This window comes from Rhea americana, unplaced genomic scaffold (genome assembly GCF_003343005.1).
Source record: "Rhea americana isolate MKP2758 unplaced genomic scaffold, rheAme1 scaffold_54, whole genome shotgun sequence".
In the NCBI taxonomy this organism is placed as follows: domain Eukaryota; kingdom Metazoa; phylum Chordata; class Aves; order Rheiformes; family Rheidae; genus Rhea; species Rhea americana.
In genome coordinates, this window is record NW_028186690.1 from 2,975,694 (window position 1) to 3,003,302 (window position 27,609).

At 36.4% G+C, this 27,609-nt stretch overlaps 1 protein-coding gene across 3 annotated transcripts in view; it reads right to left on the reverse strand.

Annotated features, from left to right (window-relative positions):
• The window catches only part of IMMP2L (inner mitochondrial membrane peptidase subunit 2), a 477,417-nt gene that overhangs the window by 98,679 nt on the left and 351,129 nt on the right, over positions 1-27,609 (reverse strand). The window lies entirely within an intron of this gene.

A 27,609-nucleotide genomic window follows, 5' to 3' on the forward strand; every position in this document is an offset into this window, starting at 1 on the left:
TTACTTTGGAATATACACACCATTCTACAGCTGTTAAATAACCCCACATTTTTAAGTACTCTAGATTTAAAGAGCAGTAGTCAAGTGAAAATACATACAGATTTTGTATGAACTAATTGCATTATTGGAGCTGTTTACTACACTGTTTTGGCAAATATCACATCACAACGGGGAAGAAAAGAATTTTCAGTTAAATATAATAAAGAGATTTTTATTTTCATTTCTGTAGTAACAGTTCTTTGAACCATCAGATTTTATCTCAGGTAAAATCTGGTGGACATACGCTGTAGTCACATACAGACACATATTGTAGTCACATATGTGAATGCTATTTTTCTGGGGTAGTGTTAGCATACAGGCATTCATCAGAAATAACCTGGCATTTCTGACCTGGCCTCAGATTCAGAGTAAAGATTCCTCTAATGCTCATGACCTGGGGGTAGGATTTCTTTAGCTGTAACAAGCTAAACAGGATAAACTTAAAGAGAACATCAAGGAGAAGGTCAAACGCTGCAAAAAATGACATTGATGATTCAAGCCATACTGCACTCATACTGAATGTGTGCCTCAGCATGCCCTTATATTACAGAAATGACAAACTACAGGGCAGTCAGAAACCTGAGATTCAGAGTATACCAAATTCCTGTATTTAGTTCCCGAGCAGCTGTTATTTTCACAATTCCAGTCTGTCTTCTACTATACACTTTTGCTTTCTTTCAGTCAGGTTACTGTTACTCTGCAAACTTTCATGCATAGAGGTAATTTTAGCTTGCACACTGAATTATTACCACAACAAAGTACTTACAGACAGGGCTATGAACTATACGACCTCTTATTTAGTACTGGGTAACTAAGACTGTCCATACACAGACACTGKTTTTTGATCCAGCTTGTTGCCTCCAGCTGCTCTGCCCTTTCCCTAATCCGGAAGAGATGCTCCCAAGGCAGAAGCAAGAAGAGGAGCACACTCTGAAACTGTGTGAAGACGGCCAAAGACAGAAAATAACCCTCACCAGGAGATCCAACTACATCGGGCAACAGAGCTGATGAGGAACGTTAACAATAGCAATAAACAGGAAAATATAAGACAGATGAGGATTATTATTTATTCTGTTATTATTTACTTTGCAAGTCACAAAACCCAATCGGTGTTTTTTCAAACAGCTCTGGAGGCAGCCAAAAGGATGAGGCTGACAGAACTATGTTCTAATGGAAGCTCTCCCTTCCCTTTCTTTCGAATTTGACAAAACATAGTCTATTTTCAGAGAAAAAGACTCAGATTTTCATCTTTCTATAGAACAATTTCATATTATGCAATATTCAAGGTTGAGTTGCTAAACCATTCGATATGAAAAAATGCAAAACTATTCTGAGCTGGTAAATACATAATTTATTAAACACACAGTAATTCTGTAATAATTTAATTGTGCTAAAAGAGTGTTTTATAATGCTGAAAAATGCTTCTTTTTTTTTTTTAGAAATATGACATACAATCTGGATAACAATTTTTTTATGTTCTGAGGTTCTATAATGATTCTTTCAGTAATAATTTCTTTTATAAAGTACCATAGGAGACCATGTTTTACTTGAAACACATACTTAAAAACAAATATGGATTTAGAGAAGTTGGCCATTAATTTTGCTCTGTCTGCTTAGACACTCTGAAAATTATTAAATGATTATCTTCCATCACTGATAAAGGCAAACAATAGCTCAGAAATATTTAATTTTCTCTTCTATTCATCCCACTGAATACAGAATAGTAGATTGTGATATGGTTTTATACCTTTTCAGGCTTTCTACATAAAACTGAATTTCACCCAGAAGGATGAAAGAAATCTTGAACAGGCCTGCATAAAGTTAATTCTGCCAACATGTTTACATGCTTTTCATTACAAAGATATGTATTTCCATTTCCATGGTACCTTGGGGTTCACCAGCCACATGAAAGCTGGTGCTCATTAGCTGAAAAAATCATTAGCAAGTAATGAACAAGTAGACATACTACAGTGTTTGCTCTCAAGCTAGCTCACTTAGCTAGAATTAGCAAGACTCTATCTTCTAAAAGCTTGTGCTGTGTTAAAATACAAAGTTATAGCTCCCAGCTGAGTATTACTGCTTCTTCAAGAAGTTACTGTGCTTCCGGAGTAAATTCTAAAAATGACCCAAATTATCAAATGGTTTTGTATTTAAACTATTGACAAGAATCTCAGATATAATAGCAAAAAAAGATCWGGCAGTAATTATTCATGCAATACAGATTTCAGAGTATGTTCTTTTTTTTAACCATACTGGAAATTTCAGCCTCCATACTTGGATCTATAGGGTGGTATGTGCTTGCTGTTTATAAGAATATGTACAATGGAAAAGAACACAAAATAAAACAAATTTGAAGCAAAAAAAAAAAAAGGAAAATATAAAATAGCTGATATTTACTATTGTAGTCAGAGTTGCATCTTCTAGACCACAATATCTTTTTGGGAGGTTGTACTCCCTATTTCTCCCATCTCCATTGACCCAAGCCATAYAGAATCATAGAATCAGTAAGGTTGGAAGGGACCTCCAGAGATCATCTAGTTCAGCCTCCCCACTCAGCAGGGTCACCCAGAGCATGGTAGACAGGGTTGCATCCAGGTGGGTCTTGAAGATCTCCAGAGAAGGAGACTCCACAGCCTCTCGGGGCAACCTGTGCCAGGGCTCCGTCACTCTCACAGGGAAGAAATTCCCCCTCACGGTCAGGCAGAACTTCCTGTGCTTCAATTTCTGCCCATTGCCTCTTGTCCTGTCACATGGGACAACTGAAAAGAGTTTGTCCCCGTCCCCTTGACACCCTCCCTTCAGGTACTTGTACACATTGATAAGATCCCCCCTCASTCTTCTCTTCCCCAAGCTGAAGAGGCCCAGCTCTCGCAGCCRTTCCTCATAGGGCAGATGCTCCAGCCCTCGGATCATCCTCGTAGCCCTGTGCTGGACTCTCTCCAGTAGCTCCATGTCTCTCTTGTCCTGGCGAGCCCAGAACCGGACACAGTACTCGAGATGAGGCCTCACTAGGGGCTAAGTAGAGAGGCAGGATCACCTCCCTCAACCTGCACGCAACACTCTTCCCAATGCACCCCAGGAGACCATTGGCCTTCCTGGCTACAAGGGCACATTGCTGGCTCATGGTCAACTTGTCATCCACCAGCACTCCCAGGTGCTTCTCTGCAGAGCTGCTCTCCAGCAGGTCAGCCCCCAGCTTGTACTGGTGCATGGGGTTATTCCTCCCTAGGTGCAGGACCCTGCACTTGCCCTTGTTGAACCTCAGGAGGTTCCTCTCCGCCCAGCTCTCCAGCCTGTCCAGGTCTCTCTGAATGGCAGCACAGCCCTCAGGTGTGTCAGCATACACATGCGCTTCCCCATAAAAGAGTGAAGGAGGTAAACTAGTAGATTCAGGAGGGAATTAAAACCTCAGAAATGACAGAAAAATAATATGGCAAATGTCAGTCAATTACTCCATTTGCAAAATCTCAGAGGAGACAGTTTCCCACCCTCAAATAATTTCTTCCTGTATTATGATTAGGAAATCTCTAACAGGGAAGAGAAAAGCTTTTGCAATATGTGCTTGGAAACAAAAACAGAAAGTATTGCTATTTGATCTACATGGACTGATCTTGCAGAGACCCAGTGAAATCAGAAAGTCTTAACACAGGTATACAGTGTGTTCTGAAAGGTCTGAAGCAAAAAGAAAAAGATTGCAGAGTGCAGCCATTCTCACTGGTTCTAAGTCATAGGAAAATATATATTTCTTTCAAAAAGATTCCTCAAAAAGACTCTTGAAATAACCATTGCAAACCAGAAAATTTTGCTACAATCATCCAAAAAATGTTGTATCTCTCTTACAGTTACTAAAGAGAAATTGTATACAAAATCTCATACTGAAAAAAAGGAGATGATAATATACATGATGTTCTGACTTAGAGGAAATAGAATTAAAATTGATGATGTTAATAAACATATTAAGGGAATAGGGAAGAGAAAAAAGAATGGAAAAGAAACAGAAGCAGTGGTTTTGATTATGTTTTAGCAGATAGGACAGATACTGCATAGATAATTCATTCTGTAAGCTTAGCCGATAAGTACAGAACCTTCCACCGTTTCATGTATGAGGTGTCTAAACTGTCACATTTTTCTTATATGCAGGTGCAGTAGACAATTTTTCAMGCTACATTGCAAACAATAAGTACTTGTATACCTGTGAACAGAACAGAGACAAGAAAATTATTTTCCTAAAAGAATCAGTTCAAAATGTTTATGTAGTATTTGCATAAGTCAATTGTCTGGGGACTTTGTGTCCACTTTAGCAAGACTCTTGCAAAAAACTGTCCTTTCGAACACAGGTTGAAATTTAAAAACAAAGTTTTACTTGAGCCTTTCATTACATGTATTAGAAACAAACTACAGCAATAAGCTCATGTTACAGTAAATTGGATCATCCATTACCTAATATTGTTTTTAATTTTCAAGATAATTTCATTGTTGGATTACTCCACAACAGATCTATAAATCATTCATGCAAGCAAACCAGGCTATAGACTTCAGAAATCCATATTCAGTTAATGATAGTAGGTTATTTTTAATTATTGTTGTGATGAATATGTTGACTTTTTCTAAGAACAAAAACAACCTGTAGTTTTCTCTCCTATGAAGACAGCATAAATTGCTTCATAATAAAAATTAGTCAGTTAGTTATTACATTGCCTCTCTCACACATGGAGTTTGTAGAAATTAAATACTTTTATTTCAGGCCTAAGTTACGATGAGTGGATCGTGTACGTAGTAAACTGGCAACAGGGCTCTTGCTCTAAATACATCAGACTACAATTCATTCATTTCACTAGCTAAACATTTTAGCCAGACATGCTGAAAGAAAACTATTAGCCATTTATCTCTTCATACAATCATATGAGGCCAAATTAGTAACACCAACTGTACCAAGCTCATTTCTGAGAAGAAAGAGAAGGTGTTGATTCAAGCCTTTTTCTCAAGGAAACCTTTGCAGACAATTTCCATTCACTTTTCAGATTCAGTACCATGTAAATATCAATAACAAGGATTATTATCAGAATATTAATAGAATATAAGATGAAAAATGACTTGGGAATCCTTCTGGCACTCTTCAGCAACAGCAAAAAAAAATCCTCAAGTCACTTATATCTAAAAATTAATTAAAATCATAGTTATCTCACCAGTAATTTTGTATCAATAGATTGTCAGAGACCTTTACTACAAAAGAAACGCAGTGAATAATGCACTGTGCATTTTGAAAATAATGCAAAATCTACCTTTTTTTTCAAGAAAAGCCTCTTTTGTCTGAGTTTGCCTGTAATCTTAACCTCTTTGTTAGTTCTCACATATAAAGTATTTAATTAAATTTAGAAGATGAGTGAATGAATTCCTCAGAGTATAATTGGTGTGTGTAATAATTAACTTAGCATTTGTTAATTTCATAGCTAGTTCATTATCATGAGTTATAATTACAAAATGATCTTTTAAATTTACGAAAGCTTCTCTGGGCAAAAAGTAGACTTTCACTTTCTGAAATCCACTTTTGAAGCAAAAGTAAAGACAACTTCCCATAACATCTCATACCCTGCCAATTTTAAAGGTTTGTTTCAGGAACAATACGGCTAAATATATTAAAATACCAGATTTTGATACAAAGTTTTGGAGCAGCTGTTAAGACCCATACTGGTGTGTTTAAACAGATGTAAGAGGTCTTGACAGGTTAGTGATAAATACCTATGCTACTGTTGCTCAAACTACAGTTAAACTCTCACTACATTAGGAATGGTGAGTCTACAAGGGATGCAGTAATTTTTCTAATCAGAACAAAATGGAATTATTTTAATCTTTTTACTCATTTTTACAGAAATTGGTCTGAAATTCTGTTTTTTTCCTCCCAAGATACATGGTGAACCCAATGCAATGTTTTTTTTTTCTCCATGATTTAATAGTTAACAGATGCACTTATATCTATCCTTGGCTGAGAAATAATTTCAATCTTGACAGTCAAAAATGAGCTCTATATGGTATTCTAACCACCTGCCCACAAGCAAGAAAAATCTGCTTTTTTAGCATGTGGTATGAGTGCCAAACCAAGCAACTTGGCTCAGCTAAGTTGGATGAGGAATGATTGCCTTTAATTTGATTTGACCTTGAGAAATCAGAAGGTCTCAGCAGTCTCCATACCTTTGGGTGTCATCAGGGAAAAGACACTGTGGATAATTTCCTGCATTTGCACAGTAAAGAACAAACAAACACAACCTCTCCTGCAACCTAGATAGTACTTAAGAGCAACTTTTTCCAAACACTGTTGTAAACACTGCACATGGAAGTTTTCCATGTATATCAATCCTATTTGTCAAGTTCAGAGAATGAAAAAAATACTAAAATATTCAATTTCAGGTGACAGTTGCATTACTAGATATGACTCTTACTGTAACATGTCATGTAAATGATATTAACATAACCACAGGGAACCTTCCACATGACAGTAAACGCCTTCCAGACCCTCAGAAATCTCCCTTTCCCCTCCCAAAACACAAATACGGCCATCTGTGTCCTTTTTTCTAAACCTTCTCGTATGTGTCCTATATTCCTTTGACCACAAGCTGTTGTCTAATCAGCTGATTTTAGAAGACAGAGTTGTATGTGTGAATGAAATAARTAGCTTTACCTCAAGGCCAGGTTGCCAGGCTATGCATGAAAGTATGTCAATAGGYTAGGGAACATTCCTGGGGTATGTACGGCGATTAACTTCCGTCTCAGAGCTGAAAGGAGTTTTTCTTAAAAGYTGCAGATCAATTGGTTATTAAGAGGTCTGTGCTGAAAATACGTGCCGAAGCTCTGCTAGAAAAGTGCTGGAAAAGAGCTATGCTTGGGATTCTACTTCTAGCACAGTGGTAGATATGGCATATTAAGATGGAAATCCCCAAAATAAGACAAGCTGCAGTRACAGAAATGCTGAAATTTGAAGTAGAAGACTTCACCAACACCAGCTGTTGACGAGGCAGAGGTTTCCTTTGCCTTAGCTTGGGCAAATTTCTAAGTCTAGAAATTTCACAGTTTGTAATGAAAGGGCTGTTTGAAGATTCATGGAAATGAAGACTAATGAACTAACTGACTACATATCCAGTTTTTCTTTTAAGAACAGAAATACAAGAAGAAATACACAGCTTTCCAGAATAAATAAGCCACACAGTTAAAGTGAGGATGATGTTGAAGGGCAACTGGTATCTCTTTTTTCCTAGCTAAAGCATTTCTACTAAAGTAATGMCGCAGTCTATTTGTTGCATCTCTGCAGGTTTGTATGATTGAGTGATGGTAATATCAGTATCTTTAGAAATCTGATCCTAGAGGTATGAGGGGAATATTTATAGCTTTATTTTATTAATTAGAAAACTTCTTGTAGATTATGTCATTCAAAACAAAATAATTATTTAGCCACTACTTATCTCACCAACTTTTTCAAAATAGTAATTATTCACCTTTAAAACACACAATATTCAGGAAATTACTGGATTTCAACTGAAGTTAAAAAGCCTTTTAATTAAATACTGATATTCACACTTTTTGCCAAGTGCCTGCTGGGTGAAAGTTAACTGAATTTTCAAGTGCATGCATCATGTATTGTATCCTCTGATAGAGGAAACTGTATTTCCTCTAAAGCTATGCCACACTGAGTGAGGCATACAAACATGTTTGTATCACTTTACTGAAGCACAGTGCAATGCAGTCAATTACAGACTAACATTGTGAAACCAGAAGAAACATAGTCAGGTGAAAGTTTGCATATCTAATACAGTTGTCCTTTATATATGTTAATAGAACCTGAACCTCATTTTCATTAGGGCTTTCTTTATACTATATTGGCAGGGCAGAGAGAGCTGAGAATATTAATTCTAAGGCCAGAAAATTACCAATGTGATGACCCAGTCTGAAATCTAGATAAGTATAGCTCTTAGAATTTCATACAGTTATTCATGTGATGAATACTGAATAATTCACTATTCATCACTTTCTTAAATATGCACTTAGTGAATTTAAAATTTCCATTATTTTATGTCAAATATATATTTTATAAATGATATTTGCCTTATAAAATATTTTATATTTTTATTTTTGTTATAATTAGTACCTATTGCTAATATCTCAGACAGATTTACAGAATCACAGCATAGTTAAGCTTGGAAGGGACCTCTGGAGATCATCTAGTCCAACCATCTAGCTCAAGCAGGGTCACCTATAGCACACTACCCAGGACTGTGTCCAGATGACTTTCAAATATCTCCAAGGATGAGACTCCACAACTTCTCTGGGCAACCTGTTCCAGTGCTCTGTCACCCTCACTGTAAAAAACCTTTTTCCTATGTTCAGACAGACCTTTCCTGTTCTCAGCTTGTGCCTATTGCCTCACTGGGCATCACTGAAGAGTGTGGCCCCATCCTCTTTATACCCTCCCTTCAGAAATTTAAACACATTAATAAGATCCCCTCTCAGTCTTCCCTTCTCCAGACTGAATAGTCCCAGCTCTTGCAACCTCTCCTCATATGAGAGATGTTCCTTAATCATCTTAGTCACCCTCTGCTGGACTTGCTCCAGTAGCTCCATGACTCTCTTGTAGTGGGAAGCCCAGCATTGGACACAGTACTCCAGATGCAGCCTAACTAGGGCTGAGTAGAGGGGCTGGATCATTTCCCTCAACTTGCTGGCAACACTCTTCCTAATGCACCCCAGATACCATTGGCCTTCTTCACCACAATGGCACATTGGTGTCTCATGGTTAACTTGTCTACTAGGACTCCCAGGTCCTTCTCCACAGAGCTGCTTTCCAGCAGGTCAACCTCCAGCCTATACTGGTGCATGGGTTTATTCCTCCATAGGGGAAGGATCCTACACTTGCCCTTGTTGAACTTCATGAGGTTCCTCTCCACCCATCTCCCTAGTCCGTCAAGGTCCCTCTGAATGGCAGCACAGCCCTCAGGTGTATCATCTGCTCCTTCCAGTTTTGTATCATCAGCAAATTTGCACAGGGTGCACTCTGCCCCTTCATCCAGGTCACTGATAACCTGAACAGAACTGGACCCAGTATTGACCACTGGGGGACACTGCCAGCTATAGGCCTCCAGTTAGACTTTGTGCCACAGAGCGCAACCCCCTGAGCTCTGATGTTCAGCCAGTTGTCAGTCCACCTCACTGTCCACTCATCTAGCTCATAATTCCTTATCTTGCCTATGAGGATGTTATGGGAGACAGTGTCAAAAGCCCTGCTGAAGTAGCCTCCCTCATCTGCCCAGCCAGTCATCCCATCATACAAGGCCACCAGACTGGTATTCATTTCAGGATAGTATTCACAATCATATCAGGTTCATRTTCCACACCACACTTCAAAAAATCTTGTACATCTAGGGCTTAAATTTTGCCCCTCCTTTGATACTTTTTCCTACACACGGAAGCATCACAAAAGTCTGTTACACAGATGCTGAGCAAGCACTCTGTGAGTTAAAGAAATTATAATCACCAGACGTTATTTTCTAAGTACTATAAACATCAGAGATACAGGCAGCAGCATCAACCAGCAGCGCCAGGGGATCCAGATTTAAAAGAAATACTTTCTTCTCAGGTTAAATCATTCTGTATTCATCTGCAATTATTTCTTATGATTCTGCTCTCTAGCCTCCCATTGTTTTACAGTATTTTTTTCAAYACATCCAACTTTCTTTTAGAAACTATATAAAAGACTAYGGCAGAATCCCCCACATATAACATTTAGTTGCACAAGAAATTTCCTTCTGTTCCTGGGAGTTTTGCTTACATAGTCAGGAGGGATGTGGCCACTCAAACATTTGAAATTGTTTATGCCTGCAATGCAGAACTCATTTTGCTCCTACTGTTAAAAGCAAACAGCTAAGATTAGCTTCTCTTCCCCAGGTGACTTCAACCCTTTTTCCTTTATCTTCTGTGCTTGGTGTCATTCTTGTGTCTTCTATGTCATTCCCTCCACACTGCACACCACTTTCTTTTCAYTACCTGTGTCTTTTGCCTGTCTAGCACTAACAGTATTCTCAGTCTGTGATCTTTTCCGTGACTGCTCTCCTTAACCCTTCTAAGAAAATTTAATTTGGGGGATTTTTAAATGAAACTATAGATGATCCCTGTTGACCTGGATTTGCAATGACACATATAAATGCAAAATTTTGTTCTTTACTTCCAAACTGAAATTATAGCGAGACTGCTGAAGTCATACTGTGAAATGCCTGTTCTTGGGCTATTTACATTTCACTGTCCCTGTACAACCTGCATTACTGCCTCTAACACTATTGAGATTATCTCTATTTTAAAAGAATTTAGAAAATTCTGAATTTGATGTCAATATATATTTTGCAACTTGTTCAATACCGGATGGTCTCTAAAGAGAACTACACGTACTGTATGYAAATACAACTATTTCTTCATAATTATACACAAATCTGTCATTCTCATTTGAGATGCTCAAGTTGCTTCATTGTTTTGCTGTATACATGCTCTTAACCCGAACAATCATAATTCTTTTCAGGATAAATTAAAACAAAAACAAAACAGTAATTTTGTATCAAAAAAGAGCAGCATTTCATCTGTTAGATTCACTTCATTTAAATGGCTAACCAGCTTGCTGATTMAGCAAAAATAAAAATGCAATATCTCATTTTTCTTTACTATAGACTTTCACTTGTGAATCTGTCTGATCCCAACCACCAATTACGCCATTCCCAGTTAAGATTATGAAAATTATTATTGCTTTTTTGGATAAAAGTCCCGCCAACCAAATCACTATACCATTTAGTTACCTTCTCAAATTTCTCTACTAAATGATATCGATAATTAAGATGACAGCTTTTTATTATTAAGTATATCACTAAAAGACAGCTATTAACAATATAATATTATATATTAGGTGCAAATCATTTGATAGATTCATTATCATTAGCTGCATAGTTCTACTGWGATAAAAATTGCTAGCTATTCTAGGTCATCCAAGTTAAATTACCAAATCCTATTGCCATTGGCAAATTGGAAATTTTATGAATGTAAGAACAGAATGACAAACAGAGGTCAAAAAAGTTTTTTGCATATTAAACAATAAATTTTTGTCTCACCTCACAACCCTCTTTTTACTTATATTAGATCAACAGGGAAAATCACYGGACAAARTTTTAGCTCTAGACATGTCTTAGRGAACTGAAGAGAACTGTTTGAAGTAAACAGCTAAGATTTATAACACTGTCAATAGAACAGGATTTCACCTGATACATATTTAATTGTTAGGCTTAATGATCTACATCAATACATTCCTTTTTCCCTCTTTAGTTAATAGATGTATAAATTCTGCTCTCAGTTACCYCTACACCAAACTAAGAGAAGAGTTGGTCCAACTTTTTTCCAGATTAAAAGCTGTGGAACTTAAAAGTTGACTCAACCATTACTCTGCAGCTTGCAGAATCTGCAATTGTTACATAAAGCTCTCTATAAAGCGTTTTTTGCTTAAATTTTCTCTTTTTCTCCTTGGCCAACTGCTCCACCTTAACAGATCTGCCCAGCAAGTTCAGAACTTTTCAATCTTCTACGTACTTTTAAAAGTGAATTTAATARCACAGYTGAGTTTATGGTCAACTCTGTAGGCAAACTGATTAGCAGAACAGACTGAAAAAGAAATAGGAATTCATTCCTCTTTTCTTCACACTTTYTATTCAAGGTATTCTCAGGCTGAGGAGCAGAAACTGTTGAGGTGAAGCTTGCCCTTTGGTTTCTTACTTTCTCCTCAGCTGCAGGGTGAGATCACTGGCTACAAGTGCACACAGAGGTGTGATGGGAAGAGGGAAAGAGAAAAAAAAAGTTTGAGAATCCTTTGTATCCCAGGAGGGAAAATCCCTGCATCTACCACCATAAAAGACCCAGTTGGTCTCTTCTTCTTCTGAAGAGACACCTAATGGAGAAGAGCTATCTCTTTTTTATTAAAAAAAAAAAAAATAAATAAAAAAAAAAAAAATGATGGGGGCAGTCTCAGCAGCAGTGCCTCTTCCTCACTATGATAACGGGCTAGACATTAAAGATCTTGAATTCTGGATTCTGGATCCTCCTCAGCTTGAAAACCATTGAAAAATATTGAAAAATATGCCACATAATAGGAGAATATCACARATACAAGGCCCTAGGAGGAGGGGATGGAGAAGGCAGTGAGAGGTGGGGGAGAGGAGAAACGCCAACCCCGCTTATCAAGGCCAAGTATTTGTGAAGCCAGTGAAAATTATGCAATCAAAGAAAAAAAATACTAGCATGCAGAGCTGGCACACCAGACTTTCAAAACAATTTAAAGTTTTCCATTCTGCAAAGACTCTAGAGCAACTTACTCTAGACCAAGTAAAAAGTAAGATCCATGACTCCATAGAGCTTAGTTAATAAAGAGCTAAGAGATTCTGCAGTTTCTCAGGTCTGAATGGCATTTGTAACCTCTAAGTGAAGTTTTAACAAATCATATAGAACAATACTCCATTTGTGTTTTCGAATCTTGTAAGGAGATCACCTAGTGAATAGCTGTCTAGTTAAAATCAGATGCTTGCAGGTCTGTGATGTCTCAAAAGAATTTGGCAAAATCTGCCTAGTTCCAAATGTAAGAAATAATCCCCCACCCACACGCTTCTCCCACAGAAGCTAATTGTTATACTTTCTTTATAGCTTAACACTAATTAAAAGTCTTAAAATTTCCAAATCTACTCTAGGTAGCATATCAAAATGCAAAACTTTCATATAATAAGCACTTTCAAGATTTACTTTTTCATTTATGGAAAGGGGAAAGTTGTTATTCTCTGTAGAATGGAAGCTTGAAACTTTCAATGTTTACTTTTATTAATTTTTCTTGCAGGAAAAAAAATATGAAAAGATGCTTTTATTGATTTTTTTAAAAAAGTGCCTTTTCATTTTTTAAAGGACACTACTATCATGCAGATAATTGAGAACCTGGCAAGTAAACCACAGAAGATGCTAACTATGCATCATTACATAAATGTATTCCTTTGCTCATAAAAGTTATAATTATGGGGTTTTTAAACTCCCAAATTTTTCARTTATTTTATCTCAAAATTTTAAGGTAAATTTATGTAGTAGTAATGATGATGTAAGTGATAGAAACTGGATCAATACTTTCTGCTGAAGAAACAAACCTGTAATAACTGATGTACATTCAAGGAAATGAATCGTACAGTCAGGGCAGATTTTATGTATGTATCACTGGTCAGAGTTATAAGAGAAATACAAGAGAAACTCAGAACAATAAAAAAAATTAACTTAAAATTCACCACAAGATTTCCTGAAATTTTAAAACAGAATCCTAAATAAAAGAAAGAAGTAGATTTTTTTTTCATTTTTCAGTCTTTTGCTTCTGCAAGAATAGCTGTTAATCAAAAAGACTTAGTTCAGCATTAGATATGCCAGAGAACTAATAGAAAGCCTGTGTTAGCCTCAGAAACCTTCTCCAAAAAATCTACAAAACAACAAGTTTTGTATGGTTTCAGTTAAAAGGTGTAAGAGTTCATATATGAAGATCAGACTGCAGAAAACACCTACTTCCGAATGATCAAGATATTTCAGCACGAATTTTCAAATTATAGCTTTGCACAACTCTTTATCCTATGAGGTTTTCCCATTGTATAGATGCAATGAAATTCAACTTTGATTTATATAATACCATTATTTCAAAKGATTTTACATTTTTTGGAAAGTTAAAGTGACTTATAACACTACCTACAAATTGTCAATGGATATCTTAAAAAAGAAATTTCCAGGTGTGATTTTTTTTTAGTATTATCAATGTATAGCATATTACAAATTTCTACTACTGACATGCCTTGAAACATTGTGAAAATGATAAATTAATACGCACAGAAATAGTTAATACAAATTTCACTTAAGCAGCATTTAAATAGTTCCAAAACATAACTTCCAAAGAGAAAAAAAAAAAGTCGCTTACAAGAGCCTTTATCACAGAATACAGCAAAAAATGGCATTTTAGTTGATAAAATACTTCAGGTAATTTTTCCTGACTGGCTCTAAAAAAATTCAGGTTRTGATTCTAGAGAGGTTTCRTGTTTATTTTTACTGGGGAACATCCACTGAAAGTTATAGATGTCTTTTATAAAATACAAAAARTGTTTAATGTCTTTTCYATCACAGCTAYCTTAACTGAGTTWWAAAAAAAAMAAATCCTGAGGTGCATGTTAACAGAAAATTGAAGTTACCAGAAATGGATTACTGSCTGTTCATAAAACGCATGAGCTGATAATGTATTCTTGTTGCTGGACTCAGTTTTACAAAGCACCTTGCTTAATTCTCATTCTTTGGCTCTCTCTATACAATTTTCAGTTCCTATTGCTACCCGACCTGGATCCATGTGTCCCCACTGACGCCTGATGGTGCCTCAGGTTGCACTAAAAGTGCTCACCCAGCGTAGGGCAGACTAAGCTCCACCGGCTGCGTGTCTTACCTGCCCTCAGCAGGAAGCCTCCAAATCTCCCCAGGAGGATCCCGTTGTCTCATGTCAGTAAGCCAAATTCCGATAACAGTAACTGGACTGCTCCCAGGATGCCCATCCTGCTCGGGGTGCTGTGCAGGTGCGTACCTGTGTCCACCTGGGAAGCAGTAAGGCATCATATTTGCTCTCCCTATTGCCCCAAACCTCACTGCACTGGAACATCCCAGGTATTTTTGTTCTACAAGAAAAACCTATGGCCTTCCACAAACCGCATTGAAAGGCTCATATACCCAAGACTTATCCAAACTGAATTTAACGTGAGTCTATTCAAGATATTTTGCTTGAAATTATAAAATGAAAGATCAACCAAGGCAAGCTGGACAAAAGCAAAGAAATTTAGCTTGAAATGAAAGTCTGCCAATTTATTCATGTCTAATACACATTCAGTTCCAAAGAGATCTCTGAAATAATTTCAAATAATTGATATATTGATTGATAAATTGATTAACTACTGAATTAAAGGACTGAACAATGYCTTCTCGTTTGATCTTAGCCAAAATAAAAAAACTGAAGAGAAACACTATTCTCTTTTTCCTGTTTCAAAATATTACAATTCAGCGTGCACATGTGAACACATGTATCTGCGTCTTGTTTGCTTATATTTAAAGGGCTAACAGCCACCTTGAGTTATCTCTGTGCTAGCTTCTCTTATTTTTTCCTACTACAGAAGAGAAGAAAATTCCTGTTGTGTACTACTGCTCTGTAAAGCACTCTGCAAGTAAACAATCATCCAGATTGACCGGTGACTTCTCTCCCTGACTGCAACTGTATGATTATTTTAAGAAAAAAAGAAAGTGAAAGCATATATGAAGCAAATGCTCAAGCATTTTAATCCTTAAAACGAGGCACATTCTAGGAGGTTTGTGAGAAGAATTATTATTATCAATATAAAATTTATAATATAAGCATTTTTTCCTATCAAACAAACTCTTTTCCTGAAGAGGCACACTTTTAGACATGAATATTTCTTGGTATTCAAGTATAAGAAAAAATTAGAGTATCTCCAAAAAGTACACATAGCTTTAATATTTTACTAATATAATAAATGACTTATTTCTGGGTCAGAGCAGCAGTCAAAGTAGCCCTGTATTCTGTCTCCAAGGATGGCAAAGAAGACAACGTTCAGGAAAAGCATGCTAGCCTGGCCGCTTTCCGTGGCCGTTCCCTGCATGCAGAATTACTGTGCCAGACATGCTTGACGGTACATTGCTGTCTGCTTCTTCTAGTACTCATTTATGGATCTGATGTCCACGCATTTGTTTAACCTCTATTTGAACCTACAGATACTGTCTGCTTCCACAGTCTCCTGTGCCAACAGGGGGCAAATCATAATTCTAATGCGTATTATATGTATAATGTATATTTTATTATGTATAATTGCCCACTCTTATATAGTGGGAGTATATGAGTATTGTATAATGTATCTGGTATTTTACAATATAAATTACAATAATATAAATTATGAATTACATAAATCATTATAATTTGCCAGTCTTGTGGCAAATTCCAGAAGTTCACTATCTGCAATGTAAAGAAGTACTGTATTTTTTCTGTTTTAGATCAATCTTTTAGCAGCCTCATCAAGTGCCCCCCATTTGTGTATTGTGGGATTTGGTGACCAATTCAGCTTATCCAGTGCCTTCATAATTTTATAAACTTTAGTCATATCTCCCCTCAGCCAGGACAAACTGAAGAATCCTAGACTTTTCAGTTGTTCTTGTCAGATAACTGCTCTATCAACCTTTTAGTTCTTTTTCTCTGTATTTTCTCCATGCCCATTTTTAAAATCATGTCTCAAGATGCAGGAATTGGCAGCATTCTTTAGGGGCTTTATATTCTTAGCTTGTTAAGGCAAACCTACATTTACTGTTGTTCAGTTTTGGCCTTACATTTTACAGCAACAGTGGAAAGCCAATAAACAGAAATGCTTAATTTAGGAATAGTCAGGTGCATTTCAACTGTTTGCCGCATGAGTCCATCTTTAAACTTTTTTTCTGAAAGAGCTCAATTACACACAGTCCAGTCTTGGACAATAGTAAGGAGTGCTTCATTGAGCCTAAAGAGATTTTGAAAGCTGATCTTTGCTCTTAGGAGTAGACACTAATACTGGGCTCCTTTTTTCTAACAATACCGGAATTCCATATTGCTTTGTTAACAGGAAAACCCTGCAAAGCAGTAAAAATTTCAAACCAGGGATCCTCAAAGAAACAATCTAAATCACATACAAAAGGAAAGGGCACTGTCCTCATTAATACCTCCACTGCATTCAGTAGCCTCACAGTACTGAGTGAATTGATCTCTCATTAAACTGGCCTATTTCTCTCATTCTCCTTCTCCCCAAGCATGTTTTTCCATTTAATGTTACTAACCCAAGAAAGTGTTCATTCAATATTAATACTTGAAAAAGCCTTCAAAATTATTCTTTGGCCACTTTTAATGTCAATAGAGAACGTATGTCTGGTCACACCAGCAACACAACCGTCATTGATTTGTATTTCGGCACAAACACAAATATGTTGAACACTTTATTGAGTCTTATTTTGTTAAGAAATACTTGGTAACTAAGGGAATTTTTATATTTCCTTTTTGAGCCACAAAGTGCTATGTAGGAAGTATTTCTGATTTTGCATTACATAATCTTGCAATATGAAAGTAGGAAAAAAACAGAGATATTTTTATACACCAACAGAGAATCCCAGCATGCTGGTATTTCTAGAAAGCAAAGTGTTATCAGCGTGATCAGATGGTTCTAAAAAAGTGACAGTATGCTGACAGAAAGCCATAGAAAAGTGTTCTAATGGTAATAGTCTGGGACAGACAGAAATCTCCCCCTTCTTATTTACAAACCATAGAAAAGAAAACAAAAGTTCAACCAGAATCAAAATTATGTTTCTACTAATGATGGGCAGAAGAAATGCCTAGTGTAGGAAAAAAACATAACACAGTATATATTCACAGACACTAAACTTTCCCATAYTCTCCTCATTTTGTGAAATGTAAACAGTCAGTCATCATCAAATTCTGAAACTGAGCCAAATGCAAGACGAAAATAAGATCAACATGGAGCATATTTCTCCTTGAACATGACTTCCTCTGCTTTTTGTCAATATACATCTAAAAATTGAAAGTCTATATGCATGCTGCAAAGCAGAAGGATCAAGGATAAGACTGAATATAATGACTTGTCAAATTAATCTATTTAAAAATTCAATATTATATTATTAATGTCAGATTCCACGGGGTAGTGACTCAACCCAGCAGAAATGTTTTTCCTGTCTCCACAGAGAGACTATTTCAGTTGCTTTCCCATTCTGCACGCGGATGAAATAGATGTCTTTCATCACTCTGAGGACAAAGTTAGCCAGATCCGCATAAAGGCTTTGGCCCTCAGGCTATCACATGCCATTCTCCAGCGCTGCCTAACTCAGTTTTAGGGCACAGCCTGCTGGCTGCACCATCACTGGGATCAGTCTCTCTAGTTTTGATCAAATTTTTCATTCTCAATATTGGTAACATCTGTAGTTAAACTACCAAAACTGATCAATAATTTTGGGGGATAGAAAATCATGTAGAAACTCTACATTTTCTAATTTTTTAAAAAATCCAAAAATAGCCTAAGTGACTTCAAGAGACAAAAACTGCACACTGGTCTGAACGGTCTGCTATTCAAACAGAATTTTTGTTGAATAAAAAAGTGGTCAAACAGTCCCCCCAGATATGTTTCTAGGATCGTTCAAGGTGAGACATGACAAAGAGGATTCAGATGAAATGTGCCAGTTCTTGGGTTCAGGAGAAATGTCTACAAGCTACAAATACTCATCAGGTTAACGTGACAGACAAAAATAAACATATTAACTATACAGGAAGATGGCCAGAACTAGCACTGATAAAGCACTAGTATACTTAGTCTTAGCTACYAATTATACTACAGTATGAATATTCTCTGATATCTTTTTTGTGAGGTATTTGAAAGGACAAATCTAGGAACAAGTAACCTAGACTTGCATGCAATTTTCATGCTTGCAACAGGAAAATCACKTGGAAGTCTGTTCTTTTTCTCCTGCTTGCTGCAAAAAAACCCATGACATTGCTAAACTTATACATATATTTATATGTTTATATGTAAATTTACAATAGAACTATACTATAACTTCTGCTTAGAAGACTTTATAGAAGTTTTTACTAAGTATACTAGTAAAATCTTTGAAGACCTTACTATATAGAAAAACTATCAAAAGTTGGGGAAGAGGAAATGAAAGAAAGATTGATTTGCTGAAGGCCGCACACAAGGTTCTTCAACAGACCTCAGATTTCCTAAGTGCCATACAAGATCATATCATCTTTATTTGACCACTTGTATGGCTTTTTTTTTTTTTTTTTTTTTTTTTTTTTTTTTTTTTTTTTTTTTTTTTTTTTTGTAAAGATAGTTTTTAATTGAGAATTTTGTCATGCATTTTTCTAAAAGGACTGCTATAATACATTACAAGAAAATAATTTTTACACATTGCTCTAATAGCTTAGCTGTACAATATCCATCCCATCTGTTCATATTTGTTCTTCAGAGCTGGAAGAAGATCAGATTCATCTGAACCACAAACAATGAACCACGAAGAATTTATCTAAGGAAATAGAAATAATAATAATAATCATACCCCTTCCACAGGTTTCCTCCTTCAAGGCGATGGATGAGTTCAGTCTGCAAGGTTTGATCCCAAGGGAATACATCACGACAGAGCAGGGGGTCAGAGAATAGGAAAGTGGCTTCCGGGCCAGCCACTCAGAGCTAGTCACAGATATCAGYGGGAGGTTTCTGTCTCAGATATCAGGACCTTGCTCTCCTCTTTGTTATGCAGACACAGGTCGGCTACCAGGAAAATTTCTATTAAGGACAATTTTTTTCTGGTCCATGCCAGCAGAGCCTACCTGAAGGGCCTGCACATTTTGCTGGAGGGAAGGGGTGGGGTGGGGAGACTTCTATCACAGCTTCYATTTAAAAAGCTAACTAGCTCTACTGCTAACTAGCAAGAGGAAGAGGAGCCAAGGGAGCCAATGTTCCTGGCCTTTCTTTCAAATGAGCTGCTCCAACACAACTGCCTGTCGCTCCTAGTCTGAGCGCGGAGACTGCCGTTAATTCTGACTGCTGCGTGAGGAAGTGGCCCTGCATACTCCCTAATGAGCAGCTCTCCCTGTCATAATGGAGAATCTTTACAAGAGAAGTAATCTGACAGACACGTGACAGCTCAAAAAACCCTGTAAACATTTGCTTTCAAGCTGAAAAAAAAAAAATCGCATGTGAATTTCTTTAGAGCTAAAATAGCTTCAGAGCTAAATTCTACTCTATAGCCCTTGGAGAGAGCGAAGTGCTGCACAGGAAAGTGCAACGGAGTCAGGGTCAGGTAACTGCCAACTCTTCCTCCCATTCAGTGAATCAGTTAATATCTGTTTTAGGAGAGGTACACTCATACTTCATCATCTCCTACTGGGGAAATTACCAAGACATTATGTGCTCTTCTGCTGCAGTGTATATACACTCTACCCTTCTCCAGCTTCTCAGCTGATGAGCTCTAGTGCCTCACTATGCAAAGTCAGTAAAAGTAGTAACTAGCAATATGGCTGAAAATAAACTGAGAGTCTTCTCTGAGATCATCCTCACAGCTAAAAAGTTACCTGCTACAGGTCTGTGGAAACACTACCGCGCAGCACWTTGCAGCTCTTGCTGTACTGAGAAAAGGCAAATTACTAGCAACCTCAAAAGTATCTTACTGAGGGGAAGGAAAGAGGATTTCTACCTAAGCCTTTTGTACTATTATTGCAAAGAGACTTCCCAGTTATAACAGCTTAAAAACAGCTACTGAGAAACTTGGAAATGAAACAGAGTAATTCCACAGCAGTCAAAAGTTCGTTTCTATTTCAGACATTTAGGAATTCTTTAGTTCTTTTTTTTTTTTCTCTCTCCGGGCTGCTACACCTTTCCTTCATACAATTCTCCCCTGCACTTCTCCCCTTTCTTTATGCTTGCTTAAAGGAAGGCTAACAGTCAGACTATAGTCTAACTAATAGTTAGAATAAATGTTAGACCTGTTCTATGATGGCTTTTAGGTTTCTCAGCAACCCTAAGAAATACTTTTAGAGACAGCATGCATCTAATAAGGAAGCAGTCAAATAAATTCTTAGGGCCCTTTGAGATCAAACAAACTATAAAACCTCTAGCACTCTTTCACGGCGATACTGCCCTCCTATAGAGCCACACTCTCAAGCTCCATCTCATTTCTCTCCTTGCAGGGTCTCATTTACTCACAACAACCAGCCAAGGGTGCCTCCTTGCTTCAGAGCTGCCACCATTCCACGCGGCGGGTGGCACCGAGTTGCTTTCTGAGAAGCATGCTAAAGTGTGGTCTTTAACTTCAAGTGCGTTCGTTAACACAGCTCTACGCTGTTGTGCATACCCACTTCTCCAAAATGGCAAGCTTGCCCAGCACAGTGGCTCTGAGAGGACAATTAGGAGAGGTACCAATAGCTAAAAGGCCATTGATAAGCCTGCAAATTGGTAAGGGCATGGTATCTTCAGGCTGAAGATATTAGACAAGTRAAATAATTTTTAGGATAGGAGTGCACTCCTCACTTGTTTAATATTTCCATAGTCAAAGAATATTAGGGGAAAAATATATATATATATATATATACAATGCATACATGATTCATATACCATCTCTAAAGCATATAGCTTTGTGTGTAGCTTTTGAGCACAGCGAAAATATATTAAAAAAATTAAAAGCTCTACTAAAAGCCTGAAATGGTTCATGGTATAAACTACTAGTAAGGGGAATATTTGTTGGCTCCATATCATCACTTTTATCATCAGCATTAATTACCACTACTATATCACATAAGAAAGAAAGAGAACAGCTAAGAAAACAATACTTCAGGGTGAACTTTCTAGCTTTAGAATAGTTGTAAGAGATGTGATTTTTTAAAGGCTGGTCAGTAAAAAGAATTAACAAATGTTCTGATGCACAGACATTTGTATTCAGTTGATAGTTAGATGATACACAGGGTACAAGTGAAATTCTATCTCCTTTCTATATTAAGTTTTCTGTAGATTTCTATAAGATTGACTCTTTTGAGTCACATCAGTCGCATATTTCAATTTAAAGCATTAATGGCAGTTATGAAACTCAGTAGTCTATGAGACTGACTGCTGTAGGTTTTGAAGATGGATGGCATAAAAGCCTTCAGTCCCCACTCAGGAAATACAACATATGGACTGAGGAGAACACAGTGCTTTAGCCATAGGCTAAGTGCCATAACATCCAGGAAGCATTAGAGGACTATTTAACTACGTTCCTTAAAAGCAAGCAAACCAGCAAGCAAAGAACTATGCTCTGTTGCATGCTGTTGGTCAAAGCAGGAGTCCCAACAACATTTCTATGAGCCACTGTATTATTCCAGCTATCTCTTTCAGGAATAAATTTGGGATTCAAGATTACCACATTCAGTGAAGAAGTTTTTTCTCTTCTCAGATGTCTAGTAAATTACAGTGTTTTCTGTACTTTTTTTTTTTTTTTTTTTTTTTTTTTTTGAAGTCCAGAAAAGAGTTCTTCAAGCCTAATCTGGACTCTCCTACCAGAAGCAGGAGCTGTAGAGTCAAAGTACAATTTCTGATTAGCCCTTGTGTGTCTCRTGCACAGACAATATTTCACTAAGAAACCATCAGTGAAATACTGGACTAGCCTGATTATTAATAGCTAATATGTCTTCAGTAAGGAAATCTCAAGAAAGTTCTAATTTCTAGATTTCATCACCTATCGTATCAGCTATTTTTATGCATGTTTGATGCATATAATTAATTAAAGGCTTATAAGAGACAAATGATAGAAAAGGGTAAAAAGATAAACTGAAGAAATGCCAAAAGCATAAACAGTTCACTCAGCTGTTCTCCTGGGTATTACATTTATTTAAAGTACTGCCAGCACATGCTAATCAGTATACAAATATATGAATGTCTTTACTCCAAATGTCCTTAAATCTTGTAGGTTAACATAACTTTCTTTGCAGGGCTGGGTGGCTCAGATTTAGAGAATCTTTTCGCTTTTATATCACTGCTTCAAATTCCTCCTGATTTGACATATTTAAATCTKGTCTACTATCTGGTCACAGCTAGTTGGAAAATATTACTGCATATCTTGTTCTCCTCAAACAAGACACTATCATCTGATGCACTATTCAGCTACCAAAAATTTACTAAGCATAAAGCCCAAAACATTCTTCAGATTCTTGTGATATCTTCAGGGCAACAACGGGCTTGAGACGTGGATACGGTGTGAACAGGTACTGATTATTCAATATTAAGAACAGTATTAAAAAAACACAAAAGGATTTAAATGCATCAAAATAAACAACATTCAAAGTAATAAAGCCCATAGCTCCCTCCTCTTGCACATTAYGTATCGAATACTTTTTTTATTATACTACACACTTAAAAAACTGACACCTTATTATAATTGTGCAATGTGGTACAGTTATTGTCRATACGAGACCTATAATATTAAAACCTCTGATTTATGTGCATACATTCTCAGATAAAATGTTGCTTTCATATAAAATTTCTAATAAATTTGTTTCTTTTGCCCACCAAYCTTCTATGGACTATTTTATCAGAAGAGGTAGATTTCTCCCTGTGGGTGAAATCTTGCCTGTTTTTGAAGTCCATGGGAGTTCTGCTTTCAGCTTCACTGGAGTCCATCATTTCATCCCAGACCCTGCATCAAATACAGATGCCTAGGAATATGCCCTGAGGATCTGATTCTGATCTCACTTATGCTGAACCAAGAGAGAACAGGAAGACTGAAAGAAAGAAAAAGATGGAAAGATAGACGGAAAAAAAAAGATAGAAGAAAAGCAGAAATACAGACAGAAAGAAATAAACACACAAAGAGAAAAAAAGAAAGATATTCTTCTGTTCTTTTTCAGATTTATATGTTGTTTTTTTCCTTTGGTAATTTTCCCATGATTCAGTTTAACATTACAAAATTCAAATGTAATATAATAAGGACAGTTCTTATATCTCAAGAAGTACTTGGTCTGGTTTTTGTCAATGAYCTGTCTGTGCTTTTTGAAAATGAAGCCCAACATTTGTTAAAGCTCTCAATATATGTTCAGATGTGATGTAATAGCTGGGCATATCTAAAGGAGATAGTGTCCAAAGACAGAGCATTAATGGCAAACATTTGACATCCAAATTTATGGGTCTGTCTGCTTTACATTGCCATTTACAGACTCTGACATAGAATTTCTCTACTTCAGCKGAGCATTTTAAAGAGCTTGGTCACCTTCCAGTTCTCTCTGAGTGCTACAAGTGGAGCTGCACCCCAGCTTCATGAAGGTCTGCTTAGGTCTGACAGGAATGCTGTATGTATTTATGTAYGTACACACACACATACAGATACTGCTGCATATGCACTCCTCTAATGAAATACAAGAATTTTGCACACCCTGGTTATCCCATTTCCAAGTAACCCCAATGTATTAAGTAAGGAGATAGAAGGCCTTAGAATTATGCATATTTTTTTAAATTATCCATAAATTCAGTATTTTTTTTTAACACAGATGAATAAAAATACTCCATGTGCAAACTTCTGTGAGTGACTCACAGAACACYTGACTATCATTTCAGGCCTCTTTTTTATTTTTTTGTTATTTATCTCCTGTATATTTTAAAAGGAGGAAGATGAGTGCTGAGATTAAGTTAATGGATGTCTAAATGACAAAATTCCTATTCTCTCAGCCTAATCTGATATTCGTAAGAAATTGTCTTTCACGTCTTTCTTATCTGGCAAAATAGATCTTTTTAACAGAACAATCACTAAAATGCATACCATAAAGAAATAAGAATTAGAATGGTTTTAAGGAAATAAATTTAAATATGAAATTGATTTTCTTTCTCCAGGTTCATATGCACAAAGCCTTTAGAAAATAAAATACAGATTAGAAAGAGTGAAAAGTTAATGATTAACACTTGCATAAACTTTATAATGAAAGCAAATATATTTTAACTTTGTGCTTCCTAACACTAATACGAGTCTTTCAAATTGCAATCATCCTTTCCTTTTACACATAACTCACTAACATTTAAACTGCTTGGAAAGAACAGATAAACACATCAAAGGTTTAAAAAGCTGATGAGACTACATTATCTAATATATGTCATCCTTAATGGTATTTTAATATCTCCATGTCTGTACTTCTGTATTGTACACTGAATAAACTGGTCAAACGCAGCTCATCACAGAGTTTCAGTGTGACTGAAACATTTTGTTAGAACATGCTGCTTTTCCTTTCTAGATAAACTCCACGGATTCTTTATTATGATACTTAAAAATTTACTTTTCAAAATTAGTGCTTTAACTATTTTGTTATTTACTTACATAGCATTTACTCCTGTAATACAGTAACAGATTCTTTCATTTGCCTAACCTATCACTCAAACATTGACTTTTATGCCAGCTCTTTGAAAAGAAATGTCTATATTATATGGATTTCCTCTGAYTATATACATATGATACATTACATATACATGTGATATTTAACACATCTCTAAGTCAATGGTCTAAGAACTAAATTAAGACAGTATACTACAGTGAGATGTACTTATAAGCAAATAATTACAGCCTATCGACATCACATCTTATTGTCTTGATGTTATGTCCAGATATATTAAGTATTTTCATTCTCAGCATTAGTCTTAATCATTAAAGATTAGATTTTTTCTTTCTTTTTTTTTCCATATTTGATATTTGGGCTCCCTCCCATCACATCCCCCCTACAGACACATACATATACCACTCCTCTCTGGCTTTCCCCTAACCACTGACCCCAATACTCAACATCCACAGACCTCAACTCCCCCTTTTTTACACAATTTGCCTTTATCCATCCACACCACCAAAGGCCTGGCACTGTCTGCACCCGCAAAGCGGATGGGGCTCACACCAGCCAGCAGCACCAAGCCTGCGCTAAACCCCGCTGTCGAGCACTTGCCCTGCACCTATCCTGTCCCGCATCCCATGGCCTCAAAGCCAGGCTCTCTGCCAGCCAGGTAAGAGAAAAGGGAGCAGGCAAAGGATTTCTTATGACACTTCTGGAGTCACTTCAGCCACCCAGTACTCTACGCCCTCGTCCAGAATAACCTGATCTTTTTCTCCCTTTGCTGGGAGGGAGACAGAGTTCATATGTCAGGGATGACTGGGCTCTTAAATCCAGTTTAGGAGTCATTAGGTGAAGGCCCATAGTACAGATTTCAATAGAAATATATTTGTGTGGAATTTGTGTTTAGAGAGCAAAAGTTCAATGTTTAATTGGATAATGCTTGTATATCATTAGAAATTCTGCAGGTATCCAAACAGCTATTTCTGCATACCACTAAATCTTGGTGTAATAAAATGCTTTGGTGATACCTCTTTCTATTCAAGGTTTTTTTAAAATAATATCCTCTTCTGATTTTGTATTTTGTCTTGGAAAACTGGGAGATAACTGCTGCAGCTCAGCTGCAGATGTATTTCTCTACTGATACAATTTATTGTATTACAGTCCAAGTCATCTTGTCACACTGCACAAATATCTCTGATTTTACAGTACATGCCTGGCTCTTTCTCAGACATTATCACACTTGATCTGTCAGCAAATTTTGTAAYAACTGACTGAAATAATATATATTTGGCATACCTGAAATATATGTCAACATGTTTACTTTTCATTACACCATGATGCTTGGCATGCATTTTATCTAATCAAAATCAATAATCATTATTCTTTTACAATCAGTTAAGTATTTCGTCAGGGTTATTTCCTTCGTTATCTTAATAGTGCTACTAGTAGCACCAATTGCTAATCAAGAGATCAAATACCAACCAAATCCTTTCCCATTCTTGTATATTTGATTAAGATCATCTTCCTCTAGTACATTATTCTTTTTTTTATTTTTTTAATGAGTATGTAAATATTCTTCTCAATATGTATTTGAAAAACTTTCATTACAGCAAAGATTATTATTAAGCAACATCTTACAGGAAGGGTCATCACCCTCACAAAGATTAGATTCCACTATGATTAGTTTAACCTTATTGTAGTATGAAATTAAATAAACCTATCTGAATAAAAGAATAAGGGTAAGCTGAATGAAAGAGGATTTTTCCTTCCAAAATTATAATTGGCGATATCCTCTACCAATTATCTGCTCAGACCCACAGTTGATGACCCTTAAATCCAAGATCCTCTATTCACTGGAAGTTAAAACCAAATTTATGCATTTTATAATTCTTTTTCTCCTCTCAGCTATTAAGAACAGACATCAAGACTGGAGTCCCATTATTAGATACTGCATAAACCCATTCACTGGGATTCCTCCTAGTTAACTTTAAATGTTATACACCTACACTCATTACTGTCAGTGGAGAAAAATCTAGATGAATTATCATTCATCACATCCCTCTTAGACACCTCTTTTATTCAATGTATTAGTATCAAAAGGTAGATGTGTGTGTTTTAGGAGCAATTCTCAGAAGGTGGGATAATTGGAAGGGGGATTTGTTTCCTCCTCAATAAAGAGTGATGAAAGGAACAGGGTATGTCACACACAATCTACCAACGGTGGAAAATGTTTTTGTTTTCAGAACATAAAAAAGGGAGAGAGCACCACAGTATTTGTTTAATTCTGCCTTTAAGGAGGAACCCGCTGTGAAGTTGAAAATGAAACATATCTATGACTGTGTCATGTTTTTCATATGCAAGTAATCAAAAAACAACAGAACATTGTTAAAAGATGGAGGAAAGCTTCACTTTTGTACAGAAGGTGGAAACAAGAGTGTAATTATCCAAAAAGGATAATTACAAAGGAATAGCACAGATTTCTAGGAAAAAAATCAAAAAGGCTAAAGAACAAAATGAATAAAAACAAAAAAGGGATGCAAAAAGCAAAACAAATAAGTTCAGTAAAAAAACAGAAAAAGAAA